General features: G+C 54.4%; 1 long non-coding RNA gene across 1 annotated transcript; it reads right to left on the bottom strand.

Moving 5' to 3' along the window:
• Positions 1-17,279: 17,279 nt before the first annotated feature.
• LOC140594434 (uncharacterized) lies at positions 17,280-19,955 on the bottom strand. Its single transcript, XR_011995216.1, has 2 exons — positions 19,707-19,955; positions 17,280-19,084 (listed from the first exon to the last, which is right to left on the bottom strand). It is a non-coding gene; the product is annotated as an uncharacterized lncRNA (long non-coding RNA).
• Positions 19,956-24,630: the final 4,675 nt, after the last annotated feature.

Raw genomic sequence — 24,630 nt, 5'->3', positions numbered from 1 at the left:
GGCCAAGAGAGGAGCACGGCAGCGACTTGTAGGATCGCTGCCGTTTTAGGGGGAAAAAAACCCCACTGTGGGGTGAAGTTACAGTCATGTTTGTTTGCAGGTCAGTCCAGGGGCCACAGCTGGGCGGGGGCGGAGCCCGGGGTGCCAGGCAGGGGGGACAGAGTTTGCGGGGGCCGCTGGAGGATGTGGCTTGTCCCCGTGGGGCTCTCTGGAAAAATACCAGCAGGGACATCTGAACTTGGCTCTTGAATGGGCTCATTTTGTATATCAGTGTAACCTGAGCACCTGCTGCCCCCCCTCCCCGGGGGCCTGGTCTCGGATGACTTGCCCCTTCAGCAGCTCTGGAGCCTGCCAGCAAGCCTGGCCACTCCGAGCTCCGTGTCCTCCAGCTGGGCTCCAGGCAAACCAGGGACAGTGACTGTCCCAGCCTCCCAGGGGCTGGAGGCCAACCGGAGGACGTAGCCCTCCACTCCAGGCAGGCACCAGAGTCATGTTTGTTGGGATTCCCCTAAAGCCATCCCAGTAAGAAAGAAGATGAGCTCAGAGGGACTGTGTGAGAAGAGGGTGAGGTGTGCATCGTCCATGGGTGACGAAGCGGAGCCCCGGCGGCCCGGCCCCGCAGCAGGTGCAGGGACAGGCTGCGCTGCGGCCTTGCCTCGTGTGTTCCAGGGGCTGGGAGGGGACCGGGCTCCCTGGGGCAGCCCGCGGCGCTGGGCCTCAGGACCCGCTCGCCGCTCAAGGCTGCGGCGCCCGACGGCGGGGAGAAGGCGGGGTGGGGGTCGCAGGTCCTCCGGCGGCACTTGTCCTGCAGGCAAACCCCAAGCACCGGGCACCGGTGCGGAGGTCCCACGGCGAGGCGCCTGGGCCCGGGACGGTGCTGCTCGGCAGCGCGGTGGTGGCCGGTCCTCTGGGCGCCGCCCGGGGACACTGGGGGCCACACACTGCCCGCACCCCGCATCTCCGCGCCAGCGAACCCACAGCTGCAGGGGCTGCAAGGATGGGGAAGGGGCCGGGAGGGGACCAAGGGGCCGCGGGCCCAGCAGGGCCTCCTAAGGAAGTGACATAAATCTGAGATCTGGGGGTCCAGGCACAGGTGGGGCGCCTGGGGGCTCAGCCAGGCGAGGCCGGCCTCCCTCTCTCTCTGTCCCCCGCCCTTGTGCTCTCTCACTCTCAAATAAATAAGATCTTTTTTTTTTTTTTCAAAGTCATTAAACAAAGGATGGAACTGTCCCTCGGTATCCACCTCCTCTGGGTCGGCCTTCGCCGAATTCCCGGCTGATTTCGGGGCCTCTTGAGCGCCGTGTTCCCCGCCCGGCCCTGGCCGGGACCCTGGGGCCCCCGCGGCCCCCCGCTGCTGGGAGGAAGCCGCGCACCAGGGCCGGGCTCCCGGGGCTCCCGAAGGGCAACCAGCGTGGCCGTGGGTCGGAGCCATTGTCGTCCTGGCCCCGCTGTAGTGGCCAAAGCGCCACCCTGATGTCTGCGTGGCCCAGGGAACCGCAAGGGCTTCTCCACCCCTTAGTTGCATCTGATGTTCCCAAGAACCCCATAAGCAGGGACCTCGGTCAGCAGTTTAGTGTCCCAGAAACTGAGGCCGCGAGAAAGAACCGCCTCCTCCAGGGTCACAGGTGTCAGGACCAGGGACTCCCAACTGGCCTCCATCCTTCCCGCCCGGAACAGGCACTGGGCCGAGCCGCCTCCCTCCCTCCCTCCGGAGGGGCTTCCAACGCCTTCTCCATCGCTGAGATGACTTTTCACCGACCACCCACACCCCACACCCCGATACCCCCTGCCAGTCCAGCCCCAGCAGCCCCACCAACGGGTCGGTGCCTGATGGGCTGGTGTCAGGTCGGAGATGGAAGCCCATCGTCACTTTTCTCAGGGAAGCTCTTACGTTTGCTCCTAAAGGGAGAGCTGGAATGACCCCCCAGCTTCATCCGCCTGCCTGTGTGCGAAGAGGGGACCCAGGGATTCTGACCCCCGCAGAGAGCCCAGGGGACCCTCTGCTCCCCCGTTAGGGCAAGTCGTGTCCCTCCTTATTAGGACGGCCTCGACTTCTCCTCCTGGCTCTCCTGAGGACCCCGGTGAGCCCCGTGAGGACCGGACCGCTCGCTGTTTTACCCTTTGTTGGTCCTTGACCGATCGCAAGAGGGCCTGGGGCTAAGCCAGTTCACACCATCCTCAGTTGTCACTCTTCTGAGGCCTCCTCAGGTTACGGGTCACCTCTGGGGTACAGCACCTGAATTATTCAGATTTTTAAACACCGGTTCTTGCTCCTCCAGCCAGGAGACAGCCTCACGCATCACGGGCTCCATCAGGCCATCATGCGCCCCATGCCGGCGACTCGCAAGGATTTCATGTGGCCTTCAGGGTGCAGGAAAGTGAGCAGCCGGGGTGGGGGGGCTCGAGGGGGCGCCCCTGGGAAGCTTCACGCTGGACCCAGGGGTAGCATGAGGGCCCAGGCCGCGTCCACGCCCGGAGTCCCAGCGTGGGAGCAGGCCTCCCCTGGGAGCCTTCCTCTTCTCTTTCATGACGTGCCCTTGGCGCCCCTTTGTCGCGCCCTGAGGAGTCCGGGCTATCTCTGCACTGCTGTCCCCCCTAATTCCTCTTCCCGTGACTTGTCACATTGCCTCGGGACAAGAGGCTGCTCTTCATTGGTAAGATTTCGGAGGCACCCAGTGGGTTATTTGAAACACTTTAGGAACCTTCACAGATGACTGGGACCCGCCCACGGCCCCTCCTCTGTCCAGCCCACAGCCTCTCCCCCCCACAGTTGCATGGGCCCCCCCGGGTCTGCATGGTGACCAGCTCCCTCCTGGAGCTCCTGACCCGCACGTGGATGCGCTGGATGGGCGACCCCGCCACGCCCCGACGGAGCTCGCTGCCTGCACCCCCAGCCAGCCCCCCCCCCCCCCCCCCCCCGCCGCTCTCTCCCTCCGATGAGGGCTCCACGCACCCAGTCACCCAAGGCTCAGTGTAGCCACCTGCCCGGTCACTGAATCCTGGCAGCCACCCAGTAACGCCGCATACGTCTGCCCTCCTCGATGTCTACTTTCCAAGTCCCCCCAAGTCCCTCCCGGCTGCTCTGTCCACAGCCTCCGGGCTCCCGCGAGCCACGTTCCACTCTGCTAGAAGAATCATCTTCTACAATGCAAACCTCATCATGGTGGGATGTTAGGGTTCTTTCAATGGCTCCCTCATGCCTTCAGGGCAAAATCTAAGTTCCTCAGCAGGGCCATCTGAAGCCTTTTCTGACCTGGCCCGTCTGCAGGGCTGCCTCTGGCTCCCAGACACCGTCCCCCCAACTGCTGAGTTCTCAACTCCCTGTGCTTCCGCCTGTGCCCTTGCTCCGCTAGAGCAGCATCCCTCCATCTCCTACCTGGACGGTGTCCTCAGAACTGCATTCGGGCACCTCGCCTGCCAGGGAGCCACCCTGACCCCCCAGGACCCACAGCAGCCTCTCGTGCTGTCAGAAATACGCATCCCCAGCTAGTCTGGGAGATCCTTAAGGTTGGGAACCGTGTCTTGTTTGTCTTATCCTATTGCATGGGAGCTGGTTTAGAAAAATTAGGAAGAATTTTCTGTCATTAAAAGCTATTCTGTGTTATGATATGGGGACAGTAAATAAGGGATAACACGGACACTTGTAGAGGAGACTCCTAAGGTGGGTTCAAGGAGGTTAAGCCAAAGGACCTTTAGGTCCTTTCCAAACCTGAAATATCGTCATTTGAAAACATTGACGTTTGTCCAAAATGTTCAGCCGTCAACATAAGGGGTGAAGTGCTCATTTTCTCTGGAAGGGGAAACAAGCCAACATGGTCACCACGGCAGTTTCACAGCACCTTTACCTTCAACAATTGGGTATGTGGGGACTTCTATATCCCTTGGAACCTAAACCTCGGCTCCTGACCAACTCTACCTCTTCAAAGGAAATCAAAGGGCAAGAGGATGCACCGCTGTTCACGAAAGGAGAGCAACCCACAATCCTCCTGGGCTGAATGATAAGTCCACTTGATAAACTATTCTTTAGCTATTATGAACAATAAAGAAGATTTCTATATACATGAAAGTTGGAAGTCATAAAAAGAGCCAAGAACAAAGACCAGATATTCTGGGTTCCGGTGTGACTCCTCAACTACACCAACAAGGAAGAAGGAAAAGGGTGGTGGGGAAGGGAGTTAACATTTGCAGAAAGCTTACTATGAAGGCATTTTATACAGTTGCCAGCCAACTTCTGTCCTTAGAAAGCCTTTAAAAAATTTTTTTTAAAGATTTAAATTATTTATTTGACAGAGAGAGAGAGCAAGTGCAAGCAGGGGGGGCGGCAGGCAGAGGGAGAGGGAGAAGCAGACTCCTTGCTGAGCAAGGAGCCCAGTGCTGGGCTGGATCCCAGGACCCTGGCATCACGACCTGAGGTGCAGGCAGATGTTCACTAGCTGAGCCACTCGGGCATCCCCTCACAAAGCATTTAAACAGCCAGATACAACTATGATCTTCCCAGAACTAAAGGTCTTAAGGAAGGCACAGGAGTTTGTTATCTGGACCCCGAAGGAAACACAATAAACATGGTACCCACGCCAACTCCCGGACCATGTAGTGGGAGCCTTATTTTTCCTGGGGATCCTATTCGCTGCAGAGACTTGTTTGTGGAACCCGAGGCTGGTGTTTCAAGATCTTTCATACAGAGAGAACTGAAGAGGGAATGGTCTGGGCAAGTAAAGGTTAACCTGGGAGTTAGGGCCTGCTGCCGATCAGAAGGTTCAGAGCAGGGTTTTTGGTCACTTTGATATTCTGGGCTTCTCTCCGTCTTCCCAGATCAACTCTTCTCTGCATCCCAGGATCTTAATCTCTGTGTTCCTTACTTTGGATGGGAAGCCTGACCTTGGGTCCTCAATTGCTTATGGCGTAGAGTTGGGGACTTCAGGGACAGCAGTCAATGTTTGGAATAGCCACCACAGGGAATGGGACCCAAGACCAACTGATAAGCCTCATTGTTCTTGTAGTTCTCTCAGGAGCTTCCAGTTTTTCAGGGGCCGATGGGTCCTGCAGGATCGATTGCACACATTCCCCATTTCCCATTTGCAGAGAGAATTCACCAGGCCAGGGGATCAAAGTGAGCCCGTTTCCCAGGGGGAGGAGAGTCACCTCCCTGTTCAGTGCCCTCTCCCAGGTGGGCAAGATCTAAGACGTCGCTCTGAGGTCACGTGTTGCCTCCGTCTTCCGTACCAGCTCTTGTCAAGGAGGGGCACTGGCGTAAGTCGTGTCTACTGCACCTCGTTCAGCTGATGGCTTTGATTAGAATCAAGGGTAGGGACGTTCATGTCGTCGAAAATGAAGAGGCGTCCTGTGAGCAGAGCCATTCTGCCCGGGGACTCGTGAGCCTTTGTGCAGGTGCCAGGCTTCTCATCCCACGGAAGATCGGGGGTGGATGTCGTTTCATTCACAGGTAAAAGCAGGGGTCTGTGTGTGGTAGGGCTCTGCGATTTTCCAGTGACAGCCTGTGCCCTTTCGGGAGAGATCTCGGAGCAAGAGAGGGCGAAGCACACGGGCTTGCTTCCCCACGGTTCAAGTGGTATTTGTCGTGGAGGCTTGTTGTGGAGGGCCCCGAGGGAGTCTGCGTGCATCCAGGGTATTTGTGTCACTGGTTCCTGTGAGAAGCCCCTCCTGGATTTATTTACTTCCTTTTACTCCCCATCTTGCCATCCCATTCCCCTCTTTCACACACAATGATTTTCGTGTCTAGGGTTCATCCTTTTCGTTTGCATGTTTTCATACAAACAGTATTTATTTGCTGTATTTTTAATTTACATCAATATTCTATCTCCTTATTTCCTACCTTTCTTCACTGTTTGTCCCCACGTTCTTTCCGCTGCCTTACGCGCCCATTTGCTCCGCGCACCCCTGACCATTTGCCTCAGTCCTCCTGCCCAGTACTCCCCGGTGTGCGTTTGCTAGATTTTATTTCTCGTCCTCCGTGCTGGAAACTCAGATGGTCCCCGGTTCCCATCACGAGTAACTGCGTGAATCATCTGTGCACGTGTCTCCTAACCCGAGTGGTCTGAAGGTTTCTCGGGATGTACACCTCGTGGGGGAATTGCTAGTGAGCTACACGGGAAATGCGACTCATAACGCCGGGTCAGTCCCCCAGAATGTTCGCCGGCGCACTGCTCTGCTGTCCGTCTTCCCACCAGCAGCGTGTGAGCGCGACCATGTCCCACGTCTCTGCCAGTGCTTGGTGCGACCCTCCTTTCTACATTTTGCTAATATAAAAGGCAGACGGTGATATCTCTTTGTTGTTTTAATTTGCATTTTTCATAGTTAATGTAATAAACCTGCTGCTCACGACTCTTCATCTCGGAATCTGCTTCCCAGGAAAATTGGCCTGCACCAACTTACCACTTTTTGGAGTTCTTTCTTTTGTGTGATGTTTATCTACATCCTTTCCCCACTTTTTTATGACAGTCAGAAATGCATGAGGTCCTTGTATTCTTTGTATCAACCCCTTGTTGGTCTCACGTGCTACAGATCTCTTTCCCTCTTTTGTCGCCATTTGTTAACATTGTCCAAACGGCCTTGTGTTGATTGGAAACCCTTACGTTTGATGCAATCAAGTCCATAAAATTTTTTTATTATGGTTTATGTTTTCGAAACTTCATTTTAAAAGAGCTTCCTGGAATCACAAAGATATTTTCCTGCACTTAATTCGACTAACTTTATTTCTACTATTTTTCTTTGACTTTTTAGACTGTGGTCTTTAAACGGCTCAGAGCCCTCTTCGTGTGTTGTATTAAGTAGGGATACAGTTGGGTTTTTTCTCCATATAGTAACTCGGTCTCCCAAATGCCATTTACTAAATGTTCTAACCCCCCTCACTGATTTGTGGTGCCACCTTCATTCTGTATTAAGTTCTGACACGTACATGGTATATCTGTGCTCGCTCTTCTGTTCTGTTGGTCTATTTGTATGTTTTCATCATGTTGGCTTTATAATATGTCTTCATATCAGAGAGGGTAAGAGCCCCTCTTCTCCTCTCTAAAACTTGACTTGGCTGTGTTTCTGTGTCTGACCTGTCTTTCTCTGTCCTGTACTGCCATAATTTGGAGCATTACTTTAGTTTTAGTGTTTTGGTCGAGCCAGGGGCAGTGCGCCTGCAAGTCAGCGGCCAGAATGATGACTTGTGTCATCAGCGGTGCCCACAGAGGCATAGGGGAAAACCCCAGGAAGAAGTCAAGCCAAGAGATGGTATCGGGCCTGCACTGGACACAAGAAAGTCCTGACAGTCCTCTGCAAAGTGGAATCTAATCTGATCCAAGGGAAATAGTCAAAGGCATACAGGTCTTAATGAGCCTGGGAACCTAATCAGAGGCAGTAATGAATGATAGGAACAATACAGTCTTGCCAAGGAGAAAACCCTATCTGCGTCCTCGGTTGCTTGGCCCGTGCCTCTGAGGATTACAAGGGCCTGTCAAAAGGTTAGCTCATTGCTACCTTGTCTCTCTGCTGCTTCTGTAGCTCTTCAAATGCACTGTTCCCAAAAGCTCAGCTTGCAGGCATGTAGCATTTTTATTTTGTGATAATAAGGAGACTGTGAGCAGGCCATGGTTAGTCATCCACAGTGTGAAGATGACGGGTGCTCCAGCTCGGGAGGTGCTTACGGGTTCAGACATGTCAGGCTATAAAGACAGAAGCTGATGAGGGAGAATGAGGTGACTCATCGTCAAAACCTTGAAAACCAAGTTCAAGGAGAGGGCTAAGGCTTTCCAAATGTAGAATCTGCTCTCTGGTGGTGTGGAGGCCTCACCGGGGCATGGGTTATGCTGTTAACTTCCATTTTCTCTTCACCAAGGCCAGGAGAATCACCTCTGTTGGGCTGAGTCTGAACAGCTGACCTAGCACTGACCCGGTGCTGCTAAACCTGTTCTGATGGTTTGTATCTGCCCCCTCCCCTCAGCCTCATGATGTTCTCATCCTCTGATGCTGTAGGATGCCCACACTCCTTCCCTTTTCTGGAGCTCTTACTTCTAAGTTCAACCACTTTGAGAACAGACATTTTCAAGTGATTTAAATGAATGCTGTTTCTTCCCCCAAGTGGCTCTGCAAAATGCTGGTGTTGGCGTCACATGTTTGCATTAACATGTGTGACACAAGTCTGATTGCTTGGTCCATGGCTGGCTCTGTGTGCGTCCCTGTGCTGCACCCATGCTGAATTCCACACTGGAGCACGGGGAGGCCTACATCATCTGCTCCTTTGGAGAAGGGTCACACCCTGATTGGGGGTTGCCCTGGGCAGTGCCCTCATTTGACCTGTGTAGCTCTTCTGAACCCCAGAAGACTGCAATTCAATGACCTTATTGTTTTGCTTCTCTGCACCTGGGGAATAGAGCAAAGGCTCTATGTCTCCTTAATGTCTCCTTTTCACTCGCTCCTCTTTCTTTTGCTCTGGGTATATGTCAATAGCTCAAGGAAGTCCATTAACCATCCTTCTCTTTCCTTTAAGTCTTCTTTATTTTATTTTTATTTTTATTTTTTTTTTCCCCTCTACGTCTTCTTTAAATACAATGGTCAGTATTCAGGACCTCTACAGGGTGCATCAGAGACTAGCGCTGTGTCTTGAACAAATTCAGGCTTGGCTCGGCTGAAGGACTTTAAGTGGACTTTTGGGCTCCTTACTCTGAGGGATGTAGGAGGGCTTTATCCATTGGAGTGACAGAAGGTAGGAAAGGGACTGGGGATGGCTTCCTTTCTCAGAATCAATGAGAGAAGGAAGCAGGCAGGCTAGGCTGTATTTTAAGAGACTTAGTGTGATTGTCTAGGAAGAGTCGGTTCAGAAGCCCTGGGATCCAGTACACATGTTGGTAAAATATTCAAAAAAGAGATATCTCAGTGGCGGGGATCAAGTGGTTGACTAACCCCATGGAAAATTAGATAATCCATTCCCCATCTCTACTCTCCGTCCCCTGATCAGTTCCAGCTTCTCAGGAGGAGAGAAGGATTACAGTCTAGCCTGTGTCGGGCCACTGGATAGGATGCTGGGCTGACAGCCTGCCAGTCAGTCTGCCAGTCAGATGCTGAATCAGATGTAGTAGGAAGACAATGATCCTGTTTAGGGCTTTGAGGATTCTGGAATGTTCCTGTACCTCTAAAGACTCTGCTTGTCCACGTGTCTTATTAAAACCAGAGAATCTGAAGCCCAACTCTAGAGGGCTGTGAGTTCACCAAATACTTAGGCAGAGATGCTTCGTATGAAAAGAGCAATTGCATCCCACAAATTGGCTTTCCCATATTTGGGCTTCTCCCAGGGATATTAAATATAACTTTTCATATGTTGCAGGCTTCATGTAGCAGACCATGTGGCCAACAGACTTCTTGGTATGGGCTCTAAATTTGGCCTAGCAGTCCCTGAGGGGATCTCTGAAAGTTAGGCTGTACTAAACCACTCTGAAAAAAGTTGCATGTGGGTGAAAACAGGTGGGCAAAGGCAGAGATGGGCCCAAGTAGGGGTGTAGCAGTACTCTCTCTCTGGCCCACCATTTCTGCTTCTGGGGCCATCACTTTCTCCCCTCAGCTTCTAAGGAGCTCAGTTCAGCTCTTGTCACTTGGCTGGACCAAATACAACCAGGAAGATCTGTTTTTCCAGGAGTGGCACTTGGTAGCCACTCAGCTATGTCTTTTGTGAGGTGCGGATGCTGAGAAGCTAGTGAGGAAAGGTACTTAATGTTCCTTTCTGATTTTTGACTGAGAAAGCAGGGGAAAGAGACCTCAGGACAAGAAATCAATGATGATGCATAGAAGGATTGCAGATAGGAAACTATCCACAGAAAGATGCATAGGCTGGCTAAAAAAGAAAAGAAACGAAAAGATAAAAACAAAGCTCAGTCTCCACTACACATTTGCTAAGCTGGTGTCCACTCTGACTCCAAATTTTCAACCCAGGCCAGTCCACCACATACCCAAGGACAAGTGGCCATAAGAGATCCCTTTCATTCACTTTGTCTCATGTGGAGCATTTGTCTTAGCTTCTTCACAGTTCTGCTTCTTGGCTTCATCTTGCAAATCCTATCCCTTGACTCCTATCCTATATTCCTGATGGTTTCAGTCTCCCCAGTCTAACATAACAAAAGTGACTATAAATGACCAAACTCGGTGAAAGCACAGTTCTGTGTGGGGAAAATGGCACATTTAAATGGAGCTGGAGACCTTACAAATCAGTTGTGTCTTTCTGGAGAATAATCTGGCAATAGCAAGAGCTGAGCCCTAGCCATGATCCATTCATTCCATCTAGGAAAGCACATCTGGAACAAATAAACACGAAGGAATAAAAGGACTATTGGTATGAAAATAGCCATGTTGATGTTATTAATACTAATGAACTAGAAATGATACACACATTCACCCTGAGGCAAAGTATGATGTACCCACATAATGGACACAGTATCACACTCAAAAGTGACTAATATGAGGACCTTTGGCACAAAAAAATGCATATGAAATAATATTAGAGGAAAAACTCACTGAGGAATGTGCTCACACCGATTGTACAACGTGAAAACTTGACAAGCATTAGAAGGGCACGAACAGAAACCTAAGCACCTAATAACATGCAACAGGCTTTTGCCTCTGAAAAAGTTGTATCAGTTCATGAGAAAAGTGTGTCCTGGATAAAATGGAAGGTGGCAGGACAACACCACTTTCTGGTGGTTGTTCCCATGCCGGCATGGTGGGGGGTGTGGCTCCTTTCCCTTTAAGTTATGCTTCTGTCCTAGATGTCCTCAGCTCAAGGAGAGGACAGGAGCCTTTGTAAGATCTCTCACCTCAGTGGCACTGCCCTCCACCCTCGGCTTCTGCGACCCAACAGTTTGTTCTGCAGAGAATCTTTGGCTTCCTTTTCCTTCTCCTGAGTCGGTTTTTAAAAATCAAGCTAAGCCAAAGGCGTGTTGGAAAACACCTGAGGATGTTAGTCGGCAGCAGCAGGTGGTGGAGATGGTACCGAACCAGAAGTCAGAGGGCCACGGTTCTAGCCCGAGCTTTGCTGCCAACCTGCTGGGTAGCTGTGGTCAAGTCATTCTAGATGTGAGCAAGTCGGGGCCATGGTTTCTTCACCTGTAAAATGGAAATGTTGGGCCAGGTGACTTCTAAAGTCTTTGAATTTCTAACATTTCTATGGCTCTCTCTTCATTGACCCAGGACTACGGAAAGAGTCCTGAAGTAGAATTCACATCACTCTGAGAATCAACTGTGCCACCCAGAGCCACCCAAAGCCAGCTGCCTAGAAATGCTGGTGGCCAGGGTACCTCTCACTGTAGGTGCAAGGGCTCATCAAGAACTAAAAGAAAAAAAAAACATTTTGCATGTTTTGGTCCTTTATCGATCCATAACAATTAAGAATTGAATGTTTCTTAAAAGGGGGAAGTGCCTGAAGGTTCCAGCAAAAAGCAGGTCTCCTGGAAAAGAAGACCAGAAGAGGCCTGTTTGACCTCAAGTTCCAAGACGGAGACGCTGACCCGCTCTGAAACAGCTTATGGGGGGCCAATGATCTGTTTGGTGTCAACTCTTGCTCTCCGTGTGTCTGCCCAGGGAACCAAGCAAGCGACACAGGAGTGGAGCCCAGAAGCTTCAGCCAACCGGAGAACGAGCCTTAAAGGCAGGTCAGAATTCTTCCAGACACACGGCGATCAAGAAGAACAAGACGGGTAAGAGGAGGTTAGAAACTAAGGAAAAGTGACTGGCTCTGGTGCCCAGGGAAGGCCCTTCCAGCCGCTGCAGTCCCTAAATCTAATGAGCACATCTGTCTTTCTGCAGGGAAAAGTGGATGATGCAGGGCAAAGGGATGGGAAGAGGGGAAAGCTTTTGTCTGCTTTTGACAGAGATGATGAATGGCCTCTTGGCTGCTTTAGCGGCTGGGCTACAATGAAAGTAGGTAAAGCTCTTCTCACTAAGGCGAGGGGTGCGGGGGCCCAGAAGTGTCCTGCCTACAGCAAAGATCCTATGGGAACAATGAATAGGGCATATTTTACAACATGGAGCTGTATGAGTTAGTTTTCACTAAGTAACAAATCATCCCCCAAAGTGGCTTGAAACAACAACCATTTATTTAGGTCATAGTTCTGTGGGCTGGCTGGGCAGTTCTTGTCTGGGCCAGCTTGGCCGAGCTCTGCCAGGTTCTCGGGCATCTGTGGTCAGCTGGTGAGTCGGCTGGCATTTGAATGATTGAGGAAGGCCTCACTCACATGTCTGGCAGCTAATAACCTGTTAGTAAGAGTTATGGAGCAACCGGGCCCCACGCCTCTCATCAGCCAAGAGGCTACCGTGTATTTGTTTATGTGGCAGCAGATTTCTAAGAGCAGCAAGAGAGGAAGCTGCAAAACCCCTTGAGGCCTACGCTTGAAATCTGTACATTGTCATTTCCAAAGTATTCTGTTGATCAAAGCAAGACACAAGGCCAGCCAGAGTGACCAACTGTCCCAGTTTGCCTGAGACTGAGGGGTTTCCCAGGATACAGGAATTTTGGTACAAAACCTTAGAAAGTTCTGGACAAATTGTGTCGCACTAATGGTCAGCCCAGATTCAAAGAACGGGGACCTGCACCAGACGTTTCTCCAAAGAAAATATACAAACAGCTAGTGAACACTTGAAAAGATATGCACCCGTCATTATAAAAATGCAAATCAAGCCACAGTAAGAAACCACTCCATACCCATTAGGGTAGCTATTATCCAAAAAACACAGAAAAAGAAGTGCTGCAAAGGATGTGGAAAAAATCAGAACTTTGGTGCATAGCTGGTGGGAATGTAGAATGGGGCAGCCACTGTGGAAAATAGTGGTGAGTGATCAAAAAATTAAATATAAAATTACTATATGATCCAGCAACTCCAGTTCTGGGTATATACTCAAAAGAATTGAGAGCAGGGGCCCAAATAGATATTTGTATGTCTATGTTCATGGCAACACTTCTCACAATAGCCAACAGATGAAAGTAGCCCAGGCGTCTAGCGGATGACCCAAGCATGAATGAATAAACAAGATGTGGTATAAATAAATACATGTGCACACTTGGACATCATCCAGCCTTCAAAAGGAAAGAATTTCTGACCACATGCTACAACTTGGTTGAAACTCGAAGACATTCTGCTCAGTGAAATAAGCCAGGCGCAGCCTGACATACACCGCAGGATTCCACTTACACGCAGTGCTTGGAGGAATCAAATGCTCGGAGCCGGAAAGTAAGTCGAGTGGTGGTTGTCAGGGGGCTAGGGGAGGAGTTAGTATTTAATGAGTATAGTGTTTCTTCTTTTTTTTTTTAAATTTTTATTTATTTATGATAGTCACAGAGAGAGAGAGAGAGGCAGAGACACAGGTGGAGGGAGAAGCAGGCTCCATGCTCCAGGAGCCTGATGTGGGAGTTGATCCCGGGTCTCCAGGATCGCGCCCTGGGCCAAAGGCAGGCGCCAAACCGCTGCGCCACCCAGGGATCCCTGGGAATAGTGTTTCTGTTGGGGAAGGTGAGAAAGTTCTGGAGATGGATGGTGGTAATTGTCGTACAATGTAAGTTTATGTCACGCCACAGTGCTGTGCATTTAAAAATGGTTAAAATAGTGAATTTTATGTTTTGTGTATCTTATCACAATAAAAGAAAAGGAGCAGGGAAATGGGCTCCCCCAGAAACGAGAGGAACTGCAAAGTCTTGTGGCCATTTTTTACCACCTGCCATCGGGGTGAGCTGGAATATAATGAAATAAGGCTGAGCTACTGCAGTAGATCATCGTTTAAAAGCTTGTAAATTAAGGTCTTCTATTGTATTTCCCAGTCAACTGCCCCACTCAAGTCCATGGGGAGAAGTTCTTTTTGGGTGTCACAGAAAGTACAGTGCAGACCAATTCTATCTTCTCAGCTCAGTGACTAAGATATAGCTCGCTCTGGGGTTGTTGCTTGACACTTCCAGGTCAGTGGTGGGTGGGCATGGCTTGCCGCAGGAGGCTGAAGTGCGGGGGATTAGGTAGGGCTGATGCCATAACCCTCTCCTTTCCTTTCCTTTTTTTTTTTTTTTTCAAGGAGGAAAACTTCTTGGAAAAACCCCAATCGAGAAGCATCTGGTGAATTAATTTATTGATCCAATTGCCTTTTGCAGCTGGGAAGGTTTCAACAATTGGTAAAAGCCAGTAACCAGCCGACTTCACTCTGCGATGTCCAGGACTCGCTGTGGTCCCCTGGGAATCCCGAGATGTGAACCTACACACCTTAATTAGGGACCTACTATGGACGAGTTACCGGAGGCTTTTCAAGGGGACAGGTACAGTGCCTGCCCTTGGGGAGCTCACGTCCGGTTGCAGGGGGATCCGGGAGGACCCAACTCAAGACAAGCGGATGAGATAAGGGCTCGGGAGGCACCAAGCCCTTGGTGTCGGAAACACAAGTGGTGAGAGAACCAGCAAACAACCTGGAACGGCCGCTCCGCCGCCACCACCCTCGCCTCACCGCTTGCAGTGCCAGAGAAAGGATCGGGCTCCCTTGGGAGGACGACCCGAGGCGCTGGGAGGTGGCGCCAGGGGCTGAAGTCAGACAGCGGGGAGGCCAGAGGCAGGGGGCAGTCAGGAGTTCAGGACACCGGCCTGGCCCGTGCTGGGAGGACACCCAGGGGCCCTGCCGTTTGTTTAAACCAAATAGAAGCATGTTTCTCAAAAGAGCCCTGAGCTGATAGGACGGTCCCGCTCGAGTCACCGGGGCTCAGGCCGGGTTCGTGCCCCATCCTCCCGGTTGCCCCGCCGCCGTCCCACCTGGCCCCCGCGCCCCCGTGCAGCTGGCAGGTGAAGGCGCCCCGGCCTGAGCCTCCTTCCGCCTCGCGGGGCAGGGGTCGCCCTTGCCGTCCCCCTGTCACCGCCGGCCCGAGATCGGGGACACGGCCACGCGAGCCGCGGAGGACACCGGGCTAGCCGCCGCCTCACCGGGCCAACCGAGCGGTCGGCCGAGGAGAGGCCGGGTGGGCATAGGGGGACACAGCACTCTGCCACAGAGTGGCCTGAGTGACCCCCCAGGAAGGGCTGGACCCCACCATTTCCCCGAGCATGTCGGGGCCAAGTCGCTGCCCAACAAGCACCGCAGAGCCGGGCAGCCGCGCCTCTCCTGTGCGTAGTGGGGGAGCTGGCTCTGCCCCCTCTTGCCCCCCGGGCCCTGGGGCAGGTGCTTGGCATCAGCCGTAACCTGCGGCTCCGGGGGGCAGCGGGCGGCACCACGGCCACGGGAACGAGGAGGGCGCCAGGCTGGCATCGCTGTGCCCGCGGCAGAGCCGACCGGCAGGAGCCCAGAAGGTTCTGCAAGGCCGTTCGCAGGAAACGCTTGTTACAAAGAGAAAGCCGCCTGCTGTGCCGCACCGAGGAGCCGTACCCCGGGGTTGCCCGCGGCCCGGGGTTGCCCGCGGCCCCCGGACATCCCGGGCACGGCTACAGGCTGCGGGCCCCCCGGACGGCTCGCCCCAGCACCCCTCCGTCTCTGAACGCACTGCACACCCAGCTCCCCTCCAGGTCTTCAGCCGAGGAAGGGTTAGGACGGCAGCAGGTAGGCACAGGTGTGGGGGCCTCCCTCCGAGTGGGAACCAAAACCAGTCATGGCAAGGCGGGCTGGGGAGCGGGGCTGCAGCGGTCACCCGAGCAGATGGAAGGGCCCTCCTGGACTCTGCCTCCAACCGGAGCCGTGGGGTCAGCCCCAGCTCATGTGGTCCGGAAGAGCCATGGGGCTGCGGGGGACCCAGGACCAAGGGGATGGTTGATCCTGTTTCAGTTCAGAGCGATCAGAGGTACGTTCAAGAGGAAGCCTCCAGAATGGTAGGAGAACCCAACACTAGGGAGATGACTTAGCTGAGACCCTGTAGCCCGGCGGACCCCCGGGGGGGCCCACGCATTATAGATGCTTAGCATGTGTTGAATGAATGCCTGACTGAAGAAATGAATGAATAGATTTCAGCCACGGCCACGGGAACGAGAAGGGGTGCCAGGCTGCTTTCCTTCCTGCCTTCCCTTGCTTTTCTTCCCCCGTGGAGCATGCAAGAGCATGAAACCAATGGCATCGGTGCAATTTGGGCGATTGCCTAAACCCCGAGTGGTTTTTCAGTGTTATAGGTTGAGCATGTGATGCTGATTAAGTCTGAGGTCACAGGTACCCCACAAACCCCCCCAGACACCAGTTTTTTTTCTCCTCTGTGGCTACAGGCTCTACACCGCATCCAAGGCGCACCGCTGTTCAAAGGGACCACAACTCGCCAGCTTTTCCTTAAACGTTTTGATAAGCAAGCCTGCAGGGCAAGTCTCTGAGCTTGGTTACCTCTGCCCTGGCTCACCTGCCTCACCTCTGGGTTTGTGGGGTGAGAAAGGAATGTGCTTCCTAGAAGCAAAGAATGGCAGAGCTTGGGGGTGTGGGGGAGGGAAGGCTTTGATATTTAGAAACCATCTGGCCCTACGTCCTCATTTTAACACCAGGAAATAGAGGTCAGGAGGGGGCGTGTCCTGCCCGGGGTCGTGTGGTGAGCCCCTGAGTGGGAGGAGTGGAACTCCAGCCCCTTGGCTCCTCTTCCACATCCTCTGCAAGGCATCCAGCTGTCTCCTCCCCCAGCGAAGCCAGCCCCTCTCCAGCCTCCTGCCCGTGGCCACGTGCCAGGGGTTTCTAATGCTTATGACAACACGGCCGAGGAATTAGGCGTACTTGGTTTTCCTTATGTACAGAAGCGTAAAAAAGATCAAAGCATTTACAGTGTGATGATGTTCCCAAATGCAAGTTCAAATTGCTGAGTTAAACATCCAGCAATTTTTTTAGAGGGCTTTCTGGAGTAATTACTCAAGATGGAATTAAACCGTATTTTTTGGCTCCTTCCCATCCCCTCCCGCCGCCTGGAAAGGGGAAGGGGGCGAACCAGCAAAGAAAAGCTCGAGAGCCTATTGCTAATTACACATTTTTACCTGCCTGATGTTCTTCTGCTTCACACGTTAATTAAATCAAGACCAGGTGTCTCGCAGATGGGCTAGCTGCTGGCTATCGCAGGAGATTAATAGACCCCAGCGGACGGGTAGGGGGAGAAGCTCTCGAGTTTTATGGGTCATTGATGCTGCTTCTCTCAGCAGAAACCAAGAGGGGGAGAGAAAGAACTTGAGCTGAAGTGGCCTAGTTCGTTAGGGACGCCGGTGGCTGCTCACGTGCTCACCGGCCCCGGCGGCCCGGATCCCCGAGAAGAGGCAGGTGCCCTGGGCCCCCGGATCTGCTGAAGCCATCAGGTCGGAAGGAAGTCAGACCTCAGGTTCTTTTTTTTTTTTTTAAGGTTTTATTTATTTATTCATGAAAGACAGAGAGAGAGAGAGAGGCAGAGACACAGGCAGAGGGAGAAGCAGGCTCCATGCAGGGAGCCCGACGTGGGACTCGATCCCGGGACTCCAGGGTCATGCCCCGAGCCGAAGGCAGGCACCAAACCGCTGAGCCACCCAGGGATTCCCTAGGACCTCAGTTTCTTATTCTGAAGGAAGTGGGTTCAGGATCTGGGGGTTTGTAGGGGAGGGGAGGCGGCCCCTGGGGCTCTGGGTGGTGGGCTGGGGTCGTTGCCGCCTGGTCAGCAGCCCAGGCCCCGGCCACCTCTCGGGACCTATCAAAGCTCCCACTGCTGTCACGGCTCAGAAGGAGGCGATGTCAGGACCAGGCCAAGCGCCAACACAGCGCCGCAAAACCCAGCCATGCCCCCGTGCCCAGGGCTTTTGTCCCCCTGCCCCCCCCAAGGACTTTGGGCTACAACACGCAATGACGCCCTGTCACAGCTGTGGCAGGCTCAAGGCGCTGATTCCACGGGCGAGGCCAGGTGGGGTTGCCTTCTGGAGGCCTCTGATCCGCGCTGAGGCCAGGAGCGGGGGAGGCTGGGCAGAGGGAACAAAGGCCACTTATATTCACAAGGGACGCATCTGGCCGAGCGTGGAGCCCCGCACTGGGCCGGTCCCTGGAGCCCTGAGCTCACATTCGCAGACTAATCGGTTCCACATGGCCCTAAAAAATCTGCCTGCCTTGGTGCCGACTTCTGATTCTCTGCTGCTGAGACGGATTTCTGGGTGAGGCCAAGGATGAGCGCCCAAGAGGGGCCCCTGAGTCCCGCCCACACTCTGTCTCGGTGACTGTCACACAACAGGAACACACGCTGGTTTGTAGGACTTGAGTCCCTCTCTCCAGGGCCCTGGATCCAGTCCCCCCAGTGAGTTGCCGGCTCTGGCCTGGCGTGGGGGCGGGGGGGCTGGTGGAAATGACTAAGCTGTGTCTCGCAGCCGGTAGTCGTGTCGTGTCATTCTTGTTCCGAAAACCAGCAAAGCACTTAAGGTCACGATTTGGCCTGTTCATTCTTCGGTTTTCTGCCCGTGTCTTCCCAGGACAGGTCCCCTGGCCCCATGACACTTTTGTCCACTGCGTCCTAGGGCCTCCAGAGGGCAGGGACAAGTGGTCTGAGTTACGTCTTCGAGTCAGGCCAGGGACGGAACCCACGGGGCTGGAGGGGGAGCAGAGCGAGCTGGGGGGCGACGGCACCAGGGGCCGTCGGAGGAGGCGCCCACCCTGCACTTGCACGCCCCCCTGGGCTCCGTGTCCTGGCTCACTTGGCTCACCGCGTCGGGCACCCGTGTGGAGGGTAGTTCCAGCCCCGAAGGAAGTGGTTACTTCCCCGGTTCCCAAGCCCAGGATGCTTTCTAAAGTAGATGCCAGGGCCACTGATTGGCCCGGACCAATTAGTTTAGAACCTTGGGGGTGGGGCCTGGGTTCCCGTACCCCGGGCGACTCGACTGTACGATGTGGCTGAGAGAGGCTGCTCCCGGGGTTTGCACGGGGCTGCAGGGCCAGACGGATGGACAGACGGACGCACGCCCCGCTGCTGTGTGCCGCAGTCGGCGGCGGCTGGGGCCTCCGTGCCCACTCGGCCCCTCCAGGGTCCTCTCTGCCCCGTGAGCCTCGCAGGCCGACCGCAGCCGCACTGCCACCTCCCCAGCCACGCTCTCAGCCTCGCCGCCTCTGGAGCCGCTCCTGGGACGTGGCCACAGGCAACGCCGTGGTGGCGGGGACGTGGAGGGGGTCCCTGCAGACTCTGGAAAGAAGACCAAGTGTCTTCGTCAGCTGAGCGGTCACATCTGCCCAGGCTGCGACCTGGCCTCTCTGGCCCCCTCCCCTCACCGGCCGGGGAAACCAGGGGGGCTCCTCCTCCTGTCCCACCTTGTGGGGACCGCTCATTAACAACGTTTCAAAGTTGGGGCCCCCAGGCCTTGAGAAATCCCTGTCTACTCAGTGCCTGACCCTCAAGCCTGTCATCATTTGGGGGACTCCCAAAAGTCTACGGCGACAGTGACAGCTCAGGAATGGCAGAGATGAGGCCCCCCTCAAATGCACGGGGAGCCCCAGAGCAACAGGCAGTATAGGACGGAGACACCCTCCCGACAATATCTCGAATGACGGTGTCTCCACCCACACACTTTGTGCCAAGGGTCACGTCTGTGCAGCGCCTCGGGTGGCATAAGCCACTGCTCCAGCCCCGCTGGCTCCTGGGCATCTGGGGGGCAGCTGGAAGGGCCTCGGGGGGCAGCTAGAGGGGCCACCCTACTCCCGCCTCCCACGGGCACCCCGAGACGAGGAGAGAGTTAAGGGAGGCCTGGGCCCTGAGGGCAGGGGGTGGGGGCTCTAAGGGGGTCCAGAGTTTCCGTGAATGTACTTACTAATCAGCCTCCCAAAGCTCTCAGCACATCTGGTACGTTTTGAGAAAGTTGAGGTCTTTGTCTCAGCTATGAAAACGGAGAAGTACATGACCCGTGTCTTCTCAGAGCTGGGTGAGCTGTCTGGACGATGTCATGGGTGCCTGGCTCCCCCCTGCACCCCCACCCACACGTTCTGTTGCTGGCGATCCCTTCTGCTAACCTTCCTGTCAGAGGCTGGCCCAGGCCCACCCCCATCTCTCCAGAGGGTCCGGCCCGCCTCTCACTGTTGTCTCCTACCCTACCCAGCTCCGCCCCCCCCCCCAGCCACAGCCTGGCAGGGCTTTGTGCCAGCCCACAGGCCCCGTGTCTATAGCTGCACAAATACCACTAAGCCCCCTGGGCTTCTAGGAGCTGGGCCTGCACTCCGCAGGAGATTAAGGGGCCTCCGTGATTCAGCAGCCCGGCTGGGCTGGAAGCCCAAGACTCTTGGCTGGGCCTCTATCAGCTGAGAGCTTCCCCATCCCCCCTGTGGACCCCTTCTCCTCTTCCCCCCAGAACTTGGGTGGGCCTCTGCCCCCACACACAGCTGCCAGAGTCCCAGTGTGTCTCCCTCCCCACCCCACCCCAGCTCTGGAGCTGTCTTGCCCAAAGCTCTTGATGGTTGGCCACAACTGTAAGGCAGAGAAGCCCAGGCATTCCGGAAGAATGGGGGTGTGGGGTGTGTGCGAACCTCCTCTCCTTGGCTGTGACTCTTTGGCTTCCAGGAGGGAGAGCAGAGCAGCTGCCAAGACTCACCCACAGGCCTTCGGTGCCTACACTGTGAATCACAGCTACTGTACGGTGTCCTGAGTCACCAGGAATCTGGGGAGACAATATAGGCCTATTTTTAAAAGATTTGCTTGTATACCCAAGGCTCTTACAAAATACTTGATGATTGTTGCCAAAAATAAGTATTGGCCTAGGGACTCCAGGGCTGCAGCAGGCAGCTCTTCTAATGAGGGGCCTGGACACCACGCGTACAGCCCAACCCTTGCCACGGTGGAAGGGGGTCTGGATTTCAGGAGTAGGGTGTCCCTGGCCGCACCGGGGGTGGGGGGGTGGGTATCAGGGACCTGGCCTTTGCTTGTTGAGGGGAGGAAGAGGAACTACCGGAGAAGCCCTCAGCACCACCTTCAAAGAACAGAGACAGCATCTCTGTGGCAGCTATTCTCTGAGTCACCTATTGCCATCACCATTCAAGGAAGAGAGGAATCTGGTACATAAGAGTAACTGGTTCGAATTTCCAACTTCTTGGCAAACCAAGAATTTTTAGGGGTCAATTAACAGAAGTCCCCAAAGCCCTCCTTCTTCTGGTGGGGCACGTCCTCCTCCTGGGTCTTCTAGCCCATCAGTGAGCCCTCAGTGGGCTATGGATCATAGTCCTCAGAGCCGCCACACTCCTAGAGATCACCTCATCCAACCCCTTGTGTACTGTTGGGCAAACTGGGACTCAGAGCGGGGACAGGGCTTGTCCAGGTTGCAGAGCTAAAATACCAGGTGCTCAGCCCTGCAGCGAACACCGTGGGGAGGGAGTTGGGTACGACACAGCCTCTGCACTTAGGGAACCCCAGATTAGCAGGGGAAGCGGCCATCTGCTGATCTAGTAATGATATGGATTTGCATGGGAGAGCAAAACGCCAGCTCACTCCTGCAGGAGGAATCAGGACAGGCTTCATGGGGAAGAGTGTTACAGTTCACCTTCCACAGAGGTTAGATGGGGACCCCTGGGTGGGGCAGCGGTTTGGCACCTGCCTTTGGCCCAGGGCGCGATCCTGGAGGCCCGGGATCGAATCCCACGTCGGGCTCCCTGCATGGAGCCTGCTTCTCCCTCTGCCTGTGTCTCCGTCTCTCTCTCTCTCTCTCTGTGTGTGTGACTATCATAAATAAATTTAAAAAATTAAAAAAACAACAACAAAGAGGTTAGATGGACACACAGGGATAGGAGGAGGGGGGCGGGGTGTACAGATGAAAGAAAGGCCTTGAGGTGCCCAAGCAATGTAGGACATTTTGGTTGTCGCACAGGATGATGAGGCTGAATACTGGGCGGTGGGAAGGGGGTGGGCTGAGGGGGCGGGCTGGTCAGAGGATGGAAGGTCCGAATGCCCAGGGTGGGAAATTTAAACTTTATCATCATTACGATTGTCTAAAAGCACCGGGTGGCAATGCGCCAGGCGTTTTACCGAGCAATGTTAATCATGTAGTGCGGAGTCGGCACTTTTTTAGGAGCTGAGAATTCAAGACAAAGAATGGAATTATGGACAGACAGCAAAGGCGTGTATTAAACATATGCATAAATCAAAAACTATTTAACACGTAAGTATTTAAGTGCAAGTCGAGGAGTAAGTGCATTTAATGAGCTAGTGAGGGAGGAAGTCATCTGGGGATTTGTTCCTGGAAGGTCTCTCTCTCTCTCTCTCTGTCCTCAGCCTTCCCTGTGCTCCGTGGCTCTGAGAAAGGCCCAGAAGGGCCAAGACATCAGTCTTCATATCAGACACTGGCTTAGTGTGGTGTTGTCTTCCAGACGGCGGATTCTGATCCGGAGCTGTCTCTGGAGCCTCCCGCTCAGTCTCATTAATTGATCCCATTTCCTCCGTGTCGTGCTGAGCCCGTGGCACACCGGCGACGCGCTCGGAGGGGGCAGGGCAGGGGACAGGGCATAGGACGGCGCGAGCGTGGGGGCTATGTCCACCAGGAGGAGGGGCTGCCTGCTTCCAGCCCACGCGGATGCATCGTGCGGCCTTATGGCTCCGACGGGGACATGGCCGGACACTTGGTTTAGAGAATATTTTCTGTCTTGTCCTCCTCTCCGCCTCCCACCACGGGACTCGGGAAAGATTTCCAGCCTGGGCCGAGGCTCTGGGCCGGGGGCCAGCCAGAGATGACACTCCTCCACCCGGCTCCACGCCGGACCCTGGCTCAGGTCGTGCTTCACTAGGCTGGAGATCTGAGAAAGGGCGGAGGAAAATCTTTGCTTAAGTAAATCAAAGAACTAGAAGAATCCACACACATGCCGCAGGCACTGACTGAGTCAGGCCCTTTCCACAAGCTATGAAGCAGCCTCCGAGCGTCCTGGTGCTCGGTGGTAGACACAGCACTCAGCACTGCAGTACCTCAAGAGTTAGGCCCCCTCCGAGCCCCAGGAGGCACCCCCACCCCACCCCCACCTCCCAGCCCTGCCTGGAGCCCCAGCCCCTCTGGGTCCCAGCAGCTTGAGTGACCGAGCCCGCCATCCCGGGGCAGCCCCTCTATTACGAGTGCTCTCCTGCTCTCCGGCTGTGCTGGCGTCTCCTCTTTGTTCGGCTGCGGCCCGACCCCTCTGACTCCACTATTAGCTCTGGGTCTTGCCCCTGTTGCCATGCAGATCTGTAGGTAAGAAAGAAAAAGAAAAAAAAAAAAAAAAAAAGACAACATCCCCCAAACAAACCATTTCTTCTTATTCCTCATGCATCTGTCCCCGAACCAGAAAGTCAAACCCCATAAGAAGCAGCCCTCAATACTCCGGCCAAACCATTGCCCGTTGCCCACGCAATGTGCCGTTCTTTGCCCTGCTCCTATTCCTGATTGCAGGCTGGCAAGACTCCTTTGGACCTGACCTCCTCGAGCATGCATCCCTCACTTCCTTCCTCACAGCCTCCCACCCCTTTGTTTCTGCTCCTCCGAGCAGCTCATGGTAAATACCTTGCCTGGATCAGCAGCAGGGCTTTCGTGAACAGTTGCACAGGTTGTGCATTGCTCTGCTGCACATCAGCCTCTAGATCCTACTTTTATTCCCTCAAGGCTGTGCTGTGGCAGTCAGTACCCCTGCCGAGTTCACTGCATCCCTTCAGAGGAGGCAAGATATAAGCAGAAGCAAACGAGGGCTTCTTCTCTGGAATCTCTTGGTCCTCTAACCACCCAGCTACTCTTCTCAGATGGGTGGTGAACTCTCGGAGGGTAGAGTACACGCTTACGTACCCCTGGGTCCCCAACAGCAACTTCCACCACCGGGCTCTGGCCTCAACATTCAAGAGTGTAACTTGAATGGCTGGGACGATGAATGAGTCCGTGAGTGACGGAGGAGTTAGATCTGCCTGCGAGGTGACGGCGGTTGAACAGCAGGACAGGAATGTGTGACCTCCCTATGCTTTAGAGGCTCTGGCGGCCAATGCAGGGCACCTGGGTGGCTCGGTCCATTAAGCAGCTGACCAGATTTGGGCTCAGGCCCTGATCTCGGGGGCCTGGGATCGAGCCCCACATCGAGCCCCATGCTCAGCATGGAGTCTGCTTGAGGACCCTCTCCCTCTCCCTGTGCTGTTCCCCACCAACCTCTCTCTCTATCTCAGATAAACAAATAAACCTTAAAAGACAGAGGCCCATGCACTTTCTGTACCAGTATTAGTAAGACTTCAGCAAAGGGCTGACCTAAGACACACACCTCAGAGAAGTAGCTTTCCCATAGGTCAGCGATGAGCAGCCTCAAGGTCCAATGATTCCCTTTGTCCCCCAGGGCCCCCCCCTGGGCCCCCCTGGAGCCCCACGCTTGTGCCTTTGGCCTGCATGCTGGGCTGGGTGGCCCACACACACCCAGCGGAAGCCTGGGAGGTCTGATTGCGAAGGGAGGCCTCAAGCTGGACCTTTTCTGTGGGGCGCTAGGCCTGTCTAACACGCTGGGGATGACAGGCAAGACCTTCTCTGTCACGTCAGCTTTTTCAAGGCCCGGAGCGCGGGCGCCGGCCACCCTGTCCTGTGAGCCTGCCCGGATCCATGTCCTAATCCCCAAGTGGCTTGGGTTTGCCCGGTGGTTTGGTCTAAATCCCAATTGCTACATCCCAGGGTCCAGGGGGCAGTGCTGGGCTCCAGCAGAGGGAGGGGGCGCCCGGCCAAACCCCGGGGGAGGCCCTGCAGGGAGGACAGGGATGGCGGCGGG

This window comes from Vulpes vulpes, chromosome 1 (genome assembly GCF_048418805.1).
Source record: "Vulpes vulpes isolate BD-2025 chromosome 1, VulVul3, whole genome shotgun sequence".
NCBI classification, from domain to species: Eukaryota; Metazoa; Chordata; class Mammalia; order Carnivora; family Canidae; genus Vulpes; species Vulpes vulpes.
The sequence above is the reverse complement of the archived record's forward strand: the minus strand, read 5'-3'. Positions and strand labels throughout refer to the sequence as shown.